Here is an 18,941-nt window from a genome sequence, read left to right on the forward strand (position 1 = left end):
CAAATCCCCAGTCTTCTCAACCCAGAAGAAGCCCTCATTAAATTTCAGACAGAGAGGAAGAAAGAAAGTGCCTTACCCTGTAGCCTGTGGCCAGCTCTGCTCCCAAAGCAAACAACGCTGTGTCTCAAAGGTAATGCAGACCACTCGGTCTACAGCCAACTTCAATACATGGTTCCCTCCTGAAGCCAATAACTGGGCCTACTCCATGTGATAGACACATCCCTCTGGATGAACCATGTTTTTATTTAGGTACACATAGAAGCCAAAGAACAGAGGCCAGGTGGGTGGGAAAATCCTGCTGTGGACCTTGCAAGTGAACCAGGGGCTGTTCATGGAGGCTGGCACAGCTCCTTCTTGTGTTTACATCGAACTCCCACCCCGACTCGACATTCCTGGAGTCTGCAGTTTGATTTTGGCCCTAGCTGTTTTCACAGACTGTTCTTGCTTATGTTTTCACGTGTTACTCCTAAAAGCAAGCATGTCTGGGGCCTAGCAGTTGAGTTAAACAATAACGATGCCTTTGTAGAGTACATACTTCTATATGTAAAATGGAGTCTGAAATAACTTTTTCTTTTCGTTGGCTTGTGGTCGTGAAATCAAATCCAGGGCACTGGGCATGCCAAGAAAGCGCTCGGCTGCGGAGCTTCATCCCCAGACCTTTAGGTCTTTTTGTTTGTTTTTGTTTTTGTCTGTCTGTCTGTTCTGAAATAAGGTCTCTCTACATAGCCCCAGGCTAGCCTGGAGCTCATTTCCCCCTCCTTTGTCTCCTAAATACTGGAATCATGGACCATGCCAGCATGCCTAACCTCTAATATGTCTCTAACTGCCTATACGTGTACAGACATTTAAGAACATAAAATATTAACCTTACTTATATGTGACATTCTTTTAGGTAATTAGAGAAAATTAGCCTCAGTTTCTCTTGGCTTTTAGTAATAAACTGGCATCTCATTTTTCACATATCATAAAGATGAGCTAAAGGAGCATAATTGTTCTGTTGTTTTTGTTAAAACATAATTTGAAATTGGAGTAAAATAGAGTAAATGTAGGGGAGGCCAGAACCCAGACTCTTCACCGAGTTTAATGTGCTAAGCCCTGGGGATATGAAGCCACAGCCTCTTGGTATGCTCCAGAAACTCCAGCTGCCAAAATCATAGTTACTCTTTATTTTTCCATTGCATTTTAAAAGTTGCAGAGGACCCAGAAGGGTTTCAGCCAACTTTCTCCAGGCTAAAGACAGAATGGATCCCTATGCGCCTCCAAGAATGGCCTTGTTCCACACTTTGTCTTAACGAAGGTCAGCTCTTTTAGTGTCTAACCTACCCTGGCTCCAATACAGGAGATGTGGCCTAGGCTTCACTGCAGGGACTCCGGAGAAGGCTGTGTTATTCAAATATTCTAACCCAGGCTGTCTACCCTCCCACCGAGACCACTGCTCCAAAATACTGGCAAGCTACTCCTAAAGCTGCTTCCTCTACATGCCCTCTTCCTTCCCCACTTCCTCCCATGCTTACCTTGCTTCTTTTCTATTGTTCTCTAGTCTAGACGGCATCCAAAAAGTAAATGACAGAGATGCCTGAGCCTTCTTCAACCTGTATATTCTGCTTTTCAGTTAGGAAGAGACAGACAGATAGACAGGAAGAAAGATGGATGTCACTGGGTTAGGCAGCCCTGATTTGTGTCCTAGCCAGTAATTGATTGTGCAATGGTGAACACGTGCAACTCTTCTCCAGCCTTAGTTTCCCATAAAGATAGTAATAGACCTACTTGAAAAGTTACCTGGAGACGGGTTGGGTGCTCATGGAGTTCTGCAGCAAAGTACATACTTAGCATGCGCAAGGCCTCGGGTTAGAGTGACACCTGCCCTTGACAGAGATTATTGGGAGAATTAACTGATGTCACAGATCTTAAAACATAAAGCAAATAACCCAGCTCTTCACTCACAACAGGGCTGTCTATCTTGTTTCCCATCATCCCTTTCTCTCAATGCCTATTTGTAGACTATATTGGGATCTCTAAACTCCTCCTAACACTCTAGGCCGTCAGCACATCACCACGTATGGTTTTGATGACTGCTGAGTGACTGTTAATGATCCAGTGATGAAGAAGTTTGGATACTGGTGTGGGACAGAGAAAAACCAACATTTTTATTTAAAGCAAGTTAATTATAAACACAATATCTTTCTAAAAGAAGAAAGGGGGATATGATATAGATATAGATATATAGGACACAGATATGATAGGATAAAAGGGTAGATTGTCAAACCTACTTTTAAAGAGCAACAACTTGCTTGAAATGTTTTACATTGCTATGGATTTTAGTTTATTGATACATATTTAAAGTTAATTTTGTTATACTGTGTGTATATTTCTATTCTTGTTTAAGGTATTATGTTTGTGTAACTCATTATAATTTAGATTATGATGGATAATTAAAAAATACAGATTAATAATTAGTTTTCTATGATAGTTAAACTTATAGCCATGTTAGTTAAGTTTTCTAGGTATACATAGATATATTTCAGATAGATAGGTAATCTTCAAACACTTCAAAAACCTACAGAATATGGCATTTAAAATGTTTTAAAAATTTAGACTTTCTGGACAGTGAGACATGTCTGCTCCTGGCAGCACCAATTTACTTCAGAGAGAAGGATGAGCGTCAAAGACACTCTATATGGAGTTTATCTTCTTCTTGGTAAAAATAGCCATTTGGGCAAGAAACTGTTCTTGCCTGGACTGCTTGATTGACTGGACATGCAGGACCCATAGGAAAGGTGACCACTAAACTTTGCTTGGCAAAATGGTCCTTCAGGTTCCTGCTTCACAGAGGAAACTGCCAGACATTCTACAGGACACAGAGAGAAGTGACTTAGAGACTCTAGGCCTGTGAGCTAAAGACAGATGCCCCAACTTTACAAAAGAACTTTGGATGACTGTCCAGGCTGCCAGCTGTCTCTGTCTACTCTCGTAAGACTCCTGAAAGTTGCTTGTGCCCTTCTCCTGTTTCTCAGGTAATATTATATCCTTCTGAGGTATTTGATGATGTAGTTGAAGACTAGATAGTTTTAATTTCCTTAGTTATGATAAAAGATAAGTTAGATATAAAACCTTAAACTCACAAATATAGGATAGATAGGATATCTTCTTTAATTTTGCCAAATACAAATAGACTAGATATTATAAATAGACTAGATATTAGAACTATAATTCTTGCTTGATAATTGTTTTGTTATATGTAATTTTACTATGTTAAAGTTAAAACCTTCCTTTTTGAAAAAAAAAGAAAAGGGGAAGTACTGTGGATGTCTTTCTGTATGCTGTGAAAATGTGTTGCTATGATTGATTGATAAATAAAATGCTGATTAGCTAGTAGCCAGGCAGGAAGTATAGAATAGGTGGGATAAAGCAGAGAGGAGAATTCTGGGAAGTGGAAGGCTGAGTCAGGAGACGCTGCCAGCCGCCGCCATTAGAAGCAAGATGTAACAATACTGGTAAGCCATGAGCCACGCGGCAAGGTATAGATTTACAGAAATGGATTAATTTAAGATATAAGATCTAGCTAGCAAGAAGCGTGCCATGGCCATACAGCTTATAAGTAATATTTTATAAGTAATATAAGTCTCTGTGTGTTTACTTGGGTTTGAGCAGCTGTGGGACAGGTGGGTGAGAGAGATTTGTCCTGACCATTGGCCAGGCAGGACCAGGAAAACTTCAGCTACAGGATACTATACAGGAAAACACTGCTGCTTTATAGTGCTGCTTTATAGTGTGAGTTACTCATCCATGCTAGAGACTATTCAGCATCCTGAGTTCAGCCTGATGTCATGGCTCCCTGCACATCTTTCCATTCTTGTACCTTTTGTGAAAAATAAACTGGATCTTGTGTAAAATATTCCCAGTAAGCAAAAGGAACGAATAGGTAAAAATACAGAAATCAAGCAGTAAATGGCACTAACATAGAAGGAAAGAAAAAGTTTTTAAAAATCTTAGAAAAATAGATCTATATAGAAAAGCACAAGTTTGAGATAAATTATGGAATGGAAATGCCACATCGGCAAGGGCTTGGATCTATGGTACAAATGCATTTACCACATGCTCAATAAGGAAAGGCAATTTCACAAACTGTTTCAATAAAATTTCCAGACAGAATTTGTATTATTGGCTATATAAATGAGTCTGTTGCCCTGTTTATAGAATTATAAAGGTCTTTAGGGGTCAATTAGAGTTTTTAGTAATACTTGACTATATTTTATGAGAGAAATTTTGTGCTATAATGGCATCTAGATTTGTGGAATTCGTAAATTTGCCAGGACTCATCTCTTAAGAATTCTGAGCTCTGCTGTAACAACACACAGTTCCTGTGGTACAGGAAACTATAAAATGCAGACTATGAAGCCATTGGCGAGGATTCTATAGGATGAAGATTCTTATAGGATGAGGAGTCCTTATAAGAGTATTGCTGTAGGGCAAGTATTCCTGCAGGAGTACTCATGTAGGAGTATTCCTGTAGGCATGGATTCCTGTAGGCGTGGATTCCTGTAGGAGTATTCCTATAGGGAGGGAAAAATGCTTCTTTAATTTCTTGTCTTACAATGAGATTATAGCAATTGTTGGTATGTCAGTGGCAACAGGGCCTGGTAGAGGAGGCACAGGTCCTGCCCACGCAGCCTTTCTTTCTTTTTCTTCTTCCTGGGGGCCTCTACTCAGGTGAAACCAGGGTTCTTCACTTGGCCACAGAAAAGAATTTCAGGATGAGTTAGTATAAAGCAAGTTGAGGTTTATTAAGAAAACATTTTCATATAGGTTAAAGCATAGGCATTAATAAAAAGAGAAAAATGGTAGGATATACCCATGTGTTAGCATGGATTATCAAGAGAGAGATTTGCACTTAAGTGTCTTAATAGTTACCATAGACATGATTTTTGCTTCTGATGTTACATTGTTCAAAGCTTTCCAGTACCAACCAAGCCAAACCTTGCTTAGTTTCCTTACAAGTCTACATTTTCTCTGTCTATTCTCTGTTCATGTTTCTTTATCTTTTTGGGAATGAGACAACAAACTCAGAGGCCACTGGTTTGGGGTGCCTTTGATAGCTTTTGACTGGGGATTCTAGCACCCTGGTTTAAGCACCAAGAGCTGAGAAAGGCACTATTTCTCAAAAACAACAACAACAACAACAACAAAAATGAAACCCCCCAAAACAGACAAGAAAACATCATTCTTACTTTCTTTGTTCCATTATTATAAAAGCTTCATGAAACTGTTAGCTTATTGAGACACGGAATTTGAGATAAGCTATATCTGTGTTCCCCAGGTCATCATCACTCATATTTGGCTTCAAACTAAATTATCTGTTCAACCCTTTTGAGATGAGAGTTGTGTTTCTTGTGTTGACGATGAAAATAAAACTCTGAGAATTAAGAGGGTCAATTTTCCTGAAAAAAAGAATATTGTACCTATGGCTGGCAGAAGGTCATAATATTGGTCCATTTAAATGCCTATTAATCCCTCTGTAGTCATCTAGCAAGACATGAGGGATGGATCATTTATTTTGAAACTAAAGCCCAAGGCTAGCTATAAAACACCCAACATATCCTAGGCATAATCAGCAAATCTCAGCACTTCTGCTCACTGTGAAGTCACTTCACTTTGATTGGACACTCCCTGCGGTAGGAAGGGCTAATACAGCTAAAGATGTATTTCCAGGGTAACAAATTCCCCCCAAGTGCCTGCCTTGAGGAGATTTCTATCAGGGTCCAGAACAGATGCTATAAGCGGCTAAGGATACTAATCTGAGGGATATCAAATGAATCTAAGCACGCTGAGTTCTTTAGTCCATTCACTTTATTCTTCTAGGTCAATTCTATCTACACAGTTTCAGCCCTGTCCTCACATTCAGCTCCTCTCTGTGCCCAGTTATCCTGTCCTCATAGTTTTAGTAAGCTCTTATGCTTTTGGCCTGAACTTCATCCTCCGTTTCTTCGTCCTCCATCTATATCCTTCCTGGCTCCTTATCCCTGGCCCTGATAAACTCTACAAGAGATCTGCTTTACCCTCTACTGAACCTCTGTGTTCCTTTCTTCTGTCTGGACATGCGGTTCTGTGTTTCTGGAATTCTGCTTCAGTCCTTATTGCACCTGGTTATACAAAAAGCCCTGTTGTCCTCAGTCAGCCTCTCTGCCATGCCCCTAGGCATGAAGGAAGGGAATGGTCTGAGCTTCATTTGCACAAGAAACAAAGCTATGCATCTAGGAGCCTGCTTGTCTCCTAGGCTCAGTTGGGGAGTTAGTTACCTAGAAATTCAGCAGGTCTGGGAAGCTTAGCTGTTTGCCAAATGGTCTGTAGTATTTGGGCCCACAAAAATTTCATAGCAGAAGACAGCTGAAATATTAAAAACTGGATAACACTAAATATTCCATAATAAATGGCTTCCCATCTGACAGACCCTTGGCCAAAGTATAGCTTTAATACACAGCCGAATCTCTATAATATATTTTTGAGACCCACAAGACCAGGGAAAATTATTTTTACACTCTTACCCATAAAAAAAGAAAAAAAGCCATCTTGTTTTCACAAGGCTCCAACAATGTGTCCTTCTGCTGAAGGTTGTGGTCCTCACAGATCTCACATACCACTGTAATGTAAAGAGAGTGAATTCTGAGGCCAATCCTTGGAAGAATTAGGCTATGTTGTGGGGAGGCAGGAACCTCCTGTGTTGCAGGGAGGCTGGCATTTCATGCAGTAGGTGAATGGGTATGTATGTGTATGTGAACCTTTGGATTGATTAAAATTTGTCTTGATGCTAATTCCTTTATGTCAGCTTATGGAATCCCTATTTAAAAGGCTAATGTCCCATAGACCATGATACATTAAAGGACTAAAGCCATCAAGAGAGTGGCCAGGAAGGGTTATTTTTGTCCTACACCTAATGAATATCACAGGCTGGCATTGACTCTTGGAAGTCTTTTCAAGACTTGTCAAGAATTTGTAGTCTCTTTTTTTGTAGAGATTTCTTGGTCCCTTGGGAAGAGATATACACTACCTCATGGGGTCCATTGGAGTAGCAAAGGAAGTGTAATATAGTAATTACACAGTTTTGATGATGGGTGGAAAGTCAACTTCTGTCCACTTTTTCCTGTGCTCCAGGCGCTGCTTGGCATCTTTTGCACATATCACCTCCTCAAGCCCATCCTTCCATGCCTGTCCCTTCATCCATCCCTGTTATCACTGTTTTACTATATGAGAAAATGAGGTGATGGGAGGTTAATTGTGGCAAAGCAGTTGCAGAGAAGTCATGGAAAGTAGACAATGCCATATCTAGACTTGAGGTGTCTCAGTTCAAGGCTCATTAAGCCAAAGAGAAGATGGGGAACTAGCATACAGAACTCTGTGGAAGCTTTTTGGGTCTGTTATGCCCAGGTCTACTCGATGTAGAGTCATTGTTAAAAGAATCTAGAGCATTCTTCATGAGGGACGTGTAAGGAACAAAACGTTAAAACTTTTGCAACTGGCCAGATGGTGGTTCATGCCTTTAATCCCAGCACTCGGGAGGCAGAGACAGGCGGATCTCTGTGAGTTTGAGGCCAGCCTGGTCTACAGAATGAGTTCCACGACAGGCACCAAAACTACACAGAGAATCCCTGTCTCGAAAAACAAAAACAACAACAACACATAAAGCTTTGCAACTATGAGCCTTGCCAACGAGTGAAAGTGGAGTAATCACGGGATAAAGGCTATCTCCAACAAGTTGTTATCTTGAAGATGTACCTCGTTCTTTTATTTCTAGCATGTCAAAAAGATTACTCTATGGCGAAGTTAAACCTAATCTTAACAGACGATCCCAAAACTGTGCCCCCCAGGTATTTAGTCAAACGAATTGAAAACACGTCCTTATAATAATAACCTGCATACAAGTGTTTACAGCTGCTGAAGGGAATTAGAGATGCCATCCCAAATCTACTGCTTGAAAGAGGGTTCTTCTCAGCAGCAGGTGACGAAACAAGCAGGACCTGAGCAGAGCTTCACGTGGGTGAGCCTGTTCTGCTCCATTTGTGCCGGGACGGGGAGAAACCCTCATCACAGGAGACAGAGTTAGCGCCCAGACGAGTCTGCGGGAACAGACTTTACTAAAGTAATACTCATCTTCAATTACGTTTGCCCCACGTATTTACCTTTCCATAATTTACTGTTCCCAGAAGCCAAACTCCTTCTTTGTTTTGTGACATTGCCACATGTTAAAAAAAAAAGTATAAAAGCCTCATATTTAACTGTCTCTTTGGATTTTTATTATTATTTTTTCCTGTGAAGCCCTGTGTGCGTGCAAAATCCTGCCCTTTATTTACCATGGTTGCCTTAGAATGTCATATGCACTGGGACTAGTACTGAAATGGGAAAAGTATGATGTTTTTAAGTTGGATGGAGGCTTTCTTTCTCATCTTAGGTGGGGTTTAATTAAGGAGCTAGAATGCCAGATACATGGTCTCACAAAATTGCCACTGAAATCAGTGGCCTCAAAAATTCGAAGGATGAAATGCATAGATAATAGGAGAATGGGTTTAAAAGTGAGTTTTACTGCAGATACATAGGGAGGAGTTTAGGAGAAAGAAAGCAGAGCACCAGGATGGTACAAATGAGTTCCCCAAATGGGTGCCACTGAGCTGTTAATCTATGGAATTATGGCAGAAACTAAGGCATGGGAAGATTGGCTGGTGAGTCCAGTAGACCCAGTCTCGGGTGACCATACACTTCCTCTCTGTTTCGCTTGTGCCCTCATGTATAGATTCCAGGAAGGGCTCCTCATTTAGCAGAAAAGGGGCAATGAAAAAACAGACTTTCATTTTGGCACCCCTACCTAGCCTTGGCTAAGACAGAACCAAAGACACTGGGTTTGAACATTACTGGCAACTCTGACCTTCAGCAAGGACAGGGGCAAGGCGTTTGGTCTTTTAGCAAATAAAATGCTGTTTACTTTCAGGGTCCCCCTTCCCTAAAACCATCTGACCAGCTGCTCTCTCCTTTTGCATCAGTACTACACCAGAGGTCTTGCTTCTGGGGGTTCTGGTAGCTCAGGCTAGCCACCTACCATCTTGATAATCTAATCAAAGAGAGGAGTTATGAAATAACAAATGAATTTATTCAATTTGGCCATAGTAGGAAGGAACTGGGGAATGAGCACCCTCCACTCTGGAAATCCCCATGGGATTACAGAGGATAAAGACGAAGTGGGAGTTAATGTGAGGCATGCAGTCAAACAGTCTTGGTCAACTGTGGTCTAGTTAATCAGTCTTTATGGTTCTTCTAGGTTCAGTGGATACCAGGTGAGATAATTGAGCACAAGGCTCCTTCTATTGAAACCTGAGGCTAACTGGGAAGGTAAAGACTCAAGACCAGGGAAGAGGAGAAACAGTGATCGAGGTAGCGTCTGCATCCTCCTCAGGCTTGAGAAAATGAATGGAGACTTCTAAATGCTGCTCCACTTGATCAGAAACAGTACATGATAAAAGCTGGTGGTTGATAATCAGTTGATTATTTAGTGTCTGTATACATCATGAAAATTCTTAGTTACTCTTATTTTAGTGAATTCAGTCCTGAAAGAGGAAGATTATCTGTTTTAGATGAATGTTCCTGTGTGTGTGTGTGTGTGTGTGTGTGTGTGTGTGTGTGTGTGTGTGTGTTATGTGTATGGACAAGGGAGTGCATATGACTGCACACATGTGGAGGTTGGAGTCTATCTCAGGGTGCCAGTCCTTGTCTTTATTTGAGAAAGGGTCTCTTCCACATCCATAAACCAGGCTAGCTCGCTCTCCAGCTTCTGTGAATTCTGTCTCCGCCTCCCATAGGTTTGCTTGGGTTACAGACACTTGTGTTACTGTGTCTGGCTTTAATACGGGTTCTGGAGATCCTCACTCAGCTCAGCAAGCCTGTGCAGCAAGCACTTTTATCTGCTGAGCCATCTCCCCAGCCCTAGGTGAACACTGTTTAAGTGATTAGCATGTCTATGTGCAGAAGTGAATAGGAGTTGGACCCACAGCTTGGAGTGAAAAAAAAAAAAAAAAAAAAAAAGACAGCTGCAAAATGAAGGCAGAGATGCCAGGTTTTTGCCTTGCTTTTAATCAAGCCCCAGGCATCTGCCAGCTCGAGTGATGAGCAGATGCTTTCAGCAGAAGAGTCCTTCAAGTGTCTGTTACATTCAGTAGAAACCATAGTTTAGTCTGATCTTTTCCAGGGTAGGCACATGCAGTATGGCACTCTCGTGGTGCTGGGCCGTAATAATGAATTCCAGCTCCCAGCTAGAAATAGATGACCCTGTTCCTATGGCATCACGTTGTCCATCAAGTAATTGGAATTCAAGGCTTTAAGCATTCTGCATGCCCAGGGTACTTTCAATGCATATTAATGATGAAAAATATTTACAATCCCCCCTTTTTTCACTTTTATTACAGTGTCCAATAAAGTAAATGCGAGATTCATGCCATCGTAAAATAAGCTTTATTTTAGCTGACACTGCTCTATTGTAGGGTAATGTAAGTGTTCTAGGCATGTCTAAGGAAAGCCAGACTTAACTGTGATATTGATATTAAGTGCACTTTGACATTAGTATATTTTCAATTTATAAAATATTTGTTTGGATATAATCTGCCTTAAGTTGAAGAACATCTGAATTTTTTTCTTTTTAACTTCATCTTTTATTTTAATTTGCAGATAATTCAGTGAACCTAAATGAGAGAGAACTTTTTTTTCTCCCTACAAAGTTTTATAGATGAATGTTTAAGTTAGAAACAACCAAGGTGTTTTTGAATAGGCGAATGGATAATCAAGCTGTGGAGTATCCAAACAACGACAAAGGCAGTGATCAAAGGCAATGAGCTATCAAGTCAGGAAAGGTTTGGAGAAAACAGTTCATATTGAAAGTAAAAGGAGTCAGTGTATAAGGACACATACCATGTGATGATTCTAACTATATGGCATTCTGAAAAGACCAGAGTAGAAAGATCTAAAGTTGCTAAGGGTTTGGTGTGGGCTGGAGAGGGAAAGAATTAAGCAAATTAATAGTGTACAGAACATTTTTAAGGCAAGGAACCTATTTTTTAGGATCCTCTAATGGTGGCTACATGGTGTTACCCATATGTCAAAACCCAGGTATATAGTACACAGAGAAATTCTTAATGTCAACTATTACGACTTAATGACTTTAATAATAACAATAATACATGTGTACTAGCTCATCAATTGTACTACACAAACATAAGATGCTAAGAATAAGGGAGACCATAGGCAGATGAGGAAGGGGGTATGTGAACTCTGTGTTCTTTCTGCTTGATTTTTCTGTAAAACTAAAATTTCTCTTAAAATTCTATTAAAAATTTAATTAAAGGGCTGGGAAGGTGGCTCAGTGGCTGAGATCACTGGCTGCTTTTATAGAGGACCTGGGTTCAGTACCCAGCACCCATGTGGCAGCTCAGAGCCAGCCATTTGTAACTCTAGTTCCAGAAGATCTGACGCCCTCTTCTGGACTCCATAAGCACTACATTCATGTGGCAAGACATACAAACAAGTAAAATACACATGTACATAAAATAAAAGTAAATATTTTCTAAAAATCACAGTCGACTCATTCTTTGTCTTAGTAAGTACAACAGAAATTGACAGAGAGAAAAAAGAGAACAGCAAAAATAGTGAAAAATGAGATCTATATAAAAAATAGGCAACCAGATAAAAATATTAAAATTTCCCAAGTTTGTTATTTCTTGGGGGAAGAAGATTGAGAACGTGAGATAAGACTACAGCAGAGACTTCTATATGCTTTCTCTAGGAGCATGCACTTTCCCAAGTGCTCATAAAGGCTAGCGTGTCTGTATATCTGTATATCAGTCTGAGATGAGTAAGCAGAAACAGATAAAGCCCAACTTCTTGGACTCAGAGGAGGAGGCTTTATGTGACACCAGAGGACTATCAGAGCTGAACATGCTCTCAGCTTGAATTCTAAAGAGTAAACATCCTGTACTGTGGTGTGGAAGCCAGGAAGAGTGCTAATATTCTCAGAGAGAGGCAAAAAAAAAAAAAATATTAAGGAGAGGCCACCAAAATTCCAACATAATTCTTCACAGACTTTGGAAAGACAATTCTCAACTTTATGTGGAAAAACAAAATACCCAGGATAGCTAAAAACAATCCTAAGCAATAAAAGACTAATGGGATTATATCGCTAGCAATCCACGGAGTCTGCTTAATGATCAAAGGAATTTATTTGGGGGTTAACTCACAAGATAATAAAGGAATTTGTCACAGGATCATGGAAGGCTGAGGCACAGTCCAGTGCTGTTCTCTGGTGAGCTCTGCCCTGATCCGTCCCAGCATCCAAAACCATGAGGGAGAGAAGAGAATGCCATGTAAGTGCATCCCAGGTTTTAAGCCCCCCCTAGAGGCCACACCCCAGGGGCATGTATCTCAAGGTCATAGGCAGGTGTAACAGTTACCTGCTGCCTCACTAGGGGTAATGCTTCAAGGCATGGCTCAAACAGCTCCCATTACAAAAGATCTGCTGGATGTCTATTGGGATTAAAAACAGATCAATTGAAGACCCAGACATAAATCCACACACATATGGACACCTGATTTTTGATAAAGAAGCCAGAAATACATACTGGAAGAAAGCATCTTCAACAAATGGTGCTGGTCAAAATAGATGTCTGCATGTAGAAGAATGCAAATAGATCCATACTTATCACCCTGCACAAAACTCAAGTCCAAGTGGATCAAAGACCTCAACATAAAACCAGACACACTGAACCTGATAGAGGAGAAAGTGAGGACTAGCACTGAGCACACTGGCATAGTTGAAGACTTTCTGAACAGAGCACCAATAGCACAGGCAACCAAGACCAACAATTAATAAATGAGACTTCATGAAACTGAAAAGCTTCTATAAGGCAAAAGTCATCACCATTCAGACAAGGCAGCAGCCTACAGAATAGGATAAAATTTTAACTAATTACACATCAGATAGAGGACTAATCTCCAAAATATGTGAGCTCAAGAGTGTAGATACCAAAAATAAAACCCCAAATAATGCAATTTTAAAAATGGGATACATATCTAAACAGAATTCTCAATAGAGGAATCTGAAACGGCTGAGAAACACTTAAAGAAATGTTCAACATCTTTGGCCATCATGGAAATGCAAATCAAAATGACTTTGAGATTCTATCTTACACCTCTCAGAATGGCTAAGATCAAAAACACAAGTGACAGCTCATGCTGGAGAGGATGTGGAATAAGGGGACACTTAAGAATTGCTGGTGGAAGTGCAAACTTGTAAAGTCACTGTGGAAATCAGTGTGGTTGTTTCTGAGAAGTTTGGGAATCGATCTACTTCAAGATCCAGCTATACCTTTCTTGGACATATACCCAAAAGATGCTCCATCCTATTACAAGGACACTTGCTCAGATATGTTCATGTCAGCTTTATTCATAATAGCTAGAAACTGGAAACAACCGAGGTGTCCTTCAACAGAAGAATGGATAAAGAAAATGTGGTACATTTACACAATGGAGTATTGCTTAGCTGTCGAAAAAATGACATCACGAAATTTGCAGGCAAATGGATGGAACAAGAAAAAAAATTATCCAGAGTCAGGTAACCCAGACCCAGAAAGATAAAGAGTATGTATTCATTTAAATGATAACCAAGCTACAATCTGTAGACCCAGAGAGGTTGGGTATAGAAGAAGGGTCTAGGGTAGACACATGAATCTCCCTGGGAGGGAGAAATAGAATAGATTTTATGGGTGGACTATGGGTAGGTGGGGACAGGAACAGGAAGATCAAGTGTTGGGGGGAGATAGGGGAAAGGAAAAAATTTGAGGAGAGACAACTGGAATTGAGGGGCATTTGAGGGATGATATGAAAACCTAGTGCAGTGGAAACTTCCTAAATATATGAAGGTGATTCTAATGAAGTCTCCTAATAATGGGAAATACTGAGTCTCAACTGGCCATCCCTTGTCACCAAAGAGGCTTCCAATACTGGGTCTGGGTTACATTCAACTGAGTTGTTGGCAGAGGGAAATCCCCAAACAACCCAGGCTGTTGCTAAATCAATGGATTGCTCTTTGCAAACTGACAGTGGTACCATTGCTGAGGACAACACCCACACAAGTCATTGAACACGGAGAAGTCAAGCTGGTACCTACACGGCACCTTCACCCTTATGTTCTAGTGTCTTTGGTATGGGAAGGTACTCTGCAGGCAACCAAAAGGAAAATTAAACACTGACCCAGTCATAAAACCTTTGCCTACAGTCTGTCCTGCCTATATAATATGCTAGGACAATGACAGCACAGAACAAGTCATTCTCCCCTCCCCCATCCCGTCCCATAAGACACCACCATACTGTACTTGGGAGAATGACCAAGTGAACAAGTGGGTCTCTGATCCTTGTGCCTGCTCTTGGGACTCTTTTCCTCCCATTGGGTTGCCTTGTCCAACTTTGATATAATGGTGTTTTTTGTTTTTTTTTTTTGCTTTATCTTATTATATTTTATTTTGTCATGTTTGATTGTTATCTCTTAGAACCCTGTGCTTTTCTAATGAGAGACAGAGAGGGAGTGGATCCAGAGGGAAGGGGAGAGGAGGGAAGGGGTGGGCAGGTGGGTAGGAACTGGGAGGAACAGAGGGAAGGAAAACTATATTATAGAGAAAAGAATCTACTTTCAATAAAAGGAAAAAGGGAGAGTGCATAAATCTTGAATGCACAGTGTGTAGAATTTTCACTAAGGCACACACCTGTGAATTCATAGGTGAGCTCATGGTAGAGAATTTCTTTTGCTCCATTGCAGCCAATACCTTAGTTCTCAGAGGTGACCACTCTGATTTTCCACACTTCACATTGATTTGTTTGATGTTATAGTTTGGCTAAGAGTCCCCCAAATACCAAGTCAAAGGCTTGGTTGCCAGCCTGTGCTACTGCTGGAAAGTGGAGAGACTACTGGAAGGAAGTACACTATTCTCATGACACAGTGCCACCACAGACTCAAAATCTCGGGATCAAACAACCATGGGCTTAAGCTTCTGAAATGTTAACCCTTCCTTCTTATTGGTTTTTTTATCTCTGACTTTCTATGACAGTAATGCAAAGATAAGTGAATTACCTACAAATCTCATAGAAATAAAACCACACACACACACACACACACACACACACACACACACACACACTACATCTGTGAAGTTCATCCACATTCTTTGGTATAATGGCAGCTCATTCTCTTTTAAAATGGCACAGGGTGTTTTCTTGCTTGAAAAGACCATTGTTTATCCTTTTTATTGCTGGTATTTCCAAGGTTTTGCCTTTAATTAATACATTTGCCACAAACATTTTGGCACGCATTTTCTGGCTAGCATCGATAACAATTTCTCTTTTGTATCTGCTAAGGAGCAGAAATGCTGTGTAATAGCACAGGCCAAACGTGTTCCCAAAGCGGTTACACAATTAAATTGCCACGAGCAACACAAGAGGGTTATGGCTGCTCCAGGAACTCCACTGCATCTACTGTTGCTCACCTTCTGTTGTAGTCATTACAGGTGACACTAGGTGTCCTGCTTTTAATGTTCATGTACCTAACGAGCAGGAAAATTGAGAACAATTTGTGAGATAGCAAGTCAATCCTCTTGCAGGCTACCCAAATTGAACTGTGTCCTTTCGTGACACAGGAGCTCTTTACACATTCTAAAAGTAACAGCGTTGTCAGCTACTGTGACACCCCTTTTCACTTCTTATTTTTAATAATCATTCATTCATTCATTCATTCATTCATTTAGGGCTATACAAGTGCCACAGTATGTGTGTAGAGGTCAAAGGACAACCGGTGTGAATCAATTCTCTCCTTCTGCCAGGTGGGTTCTGGGGATTGAACTCAGGTTACCAACCTTGTCAGCAAGCACCTTCATACACTAAGCCATCTCGTTGGCCCCCTTTCCACTTTCTTCATGGCATCCATTGGTTAAGAGACTTTCTGAATTTTGAATAAATTTAATATGCCACTTTTGTTTCACAGTTAGTGCTTTTGTTACACTGCTTAGACATTTTTATATTCTAATACATATATTACTACTAGAAGCTCTTCTAGGATATATTCTTCTAGAAACATTGTTTTACTTTTGAATTTATAATCTATGTTTAACTGAGCTGAGGGTCAAGGTTCACTTTTCTCTCCAAATACACACTGAATTAATCCAGAAACATTTATTGAACTTTCTAATGTTTTCTCCCTAAATTAAAATGACATATATCAAATGAACATTCATGTATGGATCTTTTTCTTCAGTCCACTTTGTTTTAGTACTGTTTCTCTGTAATTCAGAACTAAATTGTCTTAGTCACAATGCTTTATAAAATTACCTGTATCATACACTAATGATTCTAAATAGTTTGCATTGTCATATTCACTTTAAAAATAGTTTTAATTAAACTCTGATTTGAATTTTGTACCATTAAATTATAGCTAGCCTTTAAAGAAATTTATATTTAATTTTACTTTAAGATATTTATTTTAACTTGCGTCATGATTATGTGTGTTTGTGTGAGTACATGCCAGGGGCCGGAGGTGTCGGGTCCCTTGCAACTGGAGTTGCAGGTGGTTGTGAACTGCATGATGTGGGTACTGAAAATGGAACTTGGGTATTCTAGAAGAGCAATATGTGCTCTTAGCTGCTGAGTTATCTCTTCAGCCTGTTGTTTTACTTGTAAGCCATGCTACATGTAAATATAATTGCAAAAGCTGCAAGAGAAAAATGCGAAGAACATATAAAGGGAAATATATTAGGATAACAGTTGATTTCTCAATGGAAACTTTGAAAGCCAGAAGAGCTTGGAGCAAACTATTCCACATCCTAAAAAGACTATGACAGCCGATGTAAAAATAATATATCCAGAAAACTATCTGTCATAATTAAAGGTGAAATAAAAAATTTTCACTACATAAGAAGCCTGAAAAAAATTATATCCAACAAATCAAACCTAAGGAGGAAGCAATAGTCAGGGCTAAAGAGAAAAATAAGCATAGTAGGGAGACTGTGGGAAAAATAGGAAGCCATAATTTATATATATATATATAAATTATTTATATATATATAAATTTTTATATATATAAATTATTTATATATATATATATAAATGAGAACACAAACCACACCACCAAAACCCAACAAAACAATGACCACAACTAACACAAATTTCAGTAATAATTTATATTTCAATAACTTAGTTAAATAAATGGCCTCAATTCTCCAATCAAAAGACAGACTGACTGAATGGAGCAAGAAACAGAATCCATCTATCTACTGCCTACAAGAAGTATATCTCAGTTTTAAAGCTAGCACTGCCCTAGAGTAAAAGGATGGACAAAAGTACTCCAATCAAATGGGATCAGGAAGCAAGCAGGCATTGCTATCCTAGTATCTGAAAAAACAGACTTCGAACTAAAACTAATCAGAAGAGATAAAAGAGGGACACGTCAGTGTAACCAAGGGGACAATTAATCAAGATGATGTTACTATCCTAACGTATAGGCACCGAAGTCAGGGGTGCCCAGTTCCCTAAAAACTCTAGTACTGGATTTAAAGATTAACAACAATCCATTAATAGCCAGTGGTTTCAGGTGTCTTGTTTCCTGACTGGAGAAATGGAACTGGAACAGAGGGGTGAATGAGTGAGTCTTGAACAGGCTCCATCAGGTGCGAGGGACAACTGGAGACTCCAGCAGGAGCGCAGGTCTCATGAGGGTGCTGGACTCCTGCGGGGATAACAGCTGGACTAGCAGGTCACCACTGTGTTGGAGGATGATGGCAGCGAGGCGCAGATGTCCCCACCCCAGGCAATGTTGAGAAGGAGCCTCCCGAGAAAGAGGGTGCTGTGGGATGGTCTGTATGTCAAGTGTGTTGCTGATTGGTCAATAAATAAATCACTGATTGGCCAGTGGCCAGGCAGGAAGTATAGGCGGGACAAGGAGGAGAATAAAGCTGGGAAGTGGAAGGCTGAGAGGGAGACACTGCCAGCCGCCACCATGACAAGCCGCATGTAAAGATGCCGGTAAGCCACAAGCCGTGTGGCAAGGTATAGATTAATAGAAATGGATTAATTTAAGCTGTAAGAACAGTTAGCAAGAAGCCTGCCATGGCCATACAGTTTGTAAGCAATATAAGTCTCTGTGTTTACTTGGTTGGGTCTGAGCGGCTGTGGGACTGGCAGGTGAGAGAGATTTGTCCTGACTGTAGGCCAGGCAAGAAAACTCTAGCTACAAGAGGGGATTTCTCCATCCCAAAGGACACTGGTACCTCTAGATCCCAGCAGCCCAGCTCTTGGCAAGGGGACCAGGGGGCAGAAGAGATTGCGGGCACCACAGGTGGGGGCTTCTTTGACCCCAGAACTGGCCCCAGTGCAGGTGGGAGGTTAGGCTGGGGCCAAACAGTGATTAAGATTGGGGAAGACTTTGGTTTTGAAGCAGATGAGGCCTTGGATTCAAGTTGCATTTCTCAAGGGCCAGACAAACTGCTACCGTAACCTACCCTAGCCAGTCCACCCACTGACTAACTCTTCCCCCACAATAAAAGAAAATAGCAGGTGATTTCAATACTCTACTTTCTCACTTTGTCCAGGTCATCTGTACAAGAAGAAGAAGTAGTAGTAGTAGTAGTAGTAGTAGTAGTAGAAGAGAAGAAGAAGAAGAAGAAGAAGAAGAAGAAGAAGAAGAAGAAGAAGAAGAAGAAGAAGAAGAAGAAGAAGAAGAAACAAAAGAATTAACTGACATCATACATACATTAAATGTACTTAACAGGTATCTATAAAATGTTCCATCCAAATGTCAAAAACTACACATTCTACTCAGTAACCCATAGAAGCTTTTCCAAAATAGACCACATCCTGGGACACAAAAGAAATCT

The 18,941-nt window shown here is 40.4% G+C and overlaps 1 pseudogene; it reads left to right on the top strand.

The window, feature by feature from the left end:
- The first annotated feature begins 16,564 nt into the window (after positions 1–16,564).
- Positions 16,565–18,591, top strand: LOC131919837 (TCF3 fusion partner homolog; annotated as a pseudogene).
- Positions 18,592–18,941: the final 350 nt, after the last annotated feature.

The sequence above is a fragment of the Peromyscus eremicus genome, chromosome 9 (genome assembly GCF_949786415.1).
Source record: "Peromyscus eremicus chromosome 9, PerEre_H2_v1, whole genome shotgun sequence".
In the NCBI taxonomy this organism is placed as follows: domain Eukaryota; kingdom Metazoa; phylum Chordata; class Mammalia; order Rodentia; family Cricetidae; genus Peromyscus; species Peromyscus eremicus.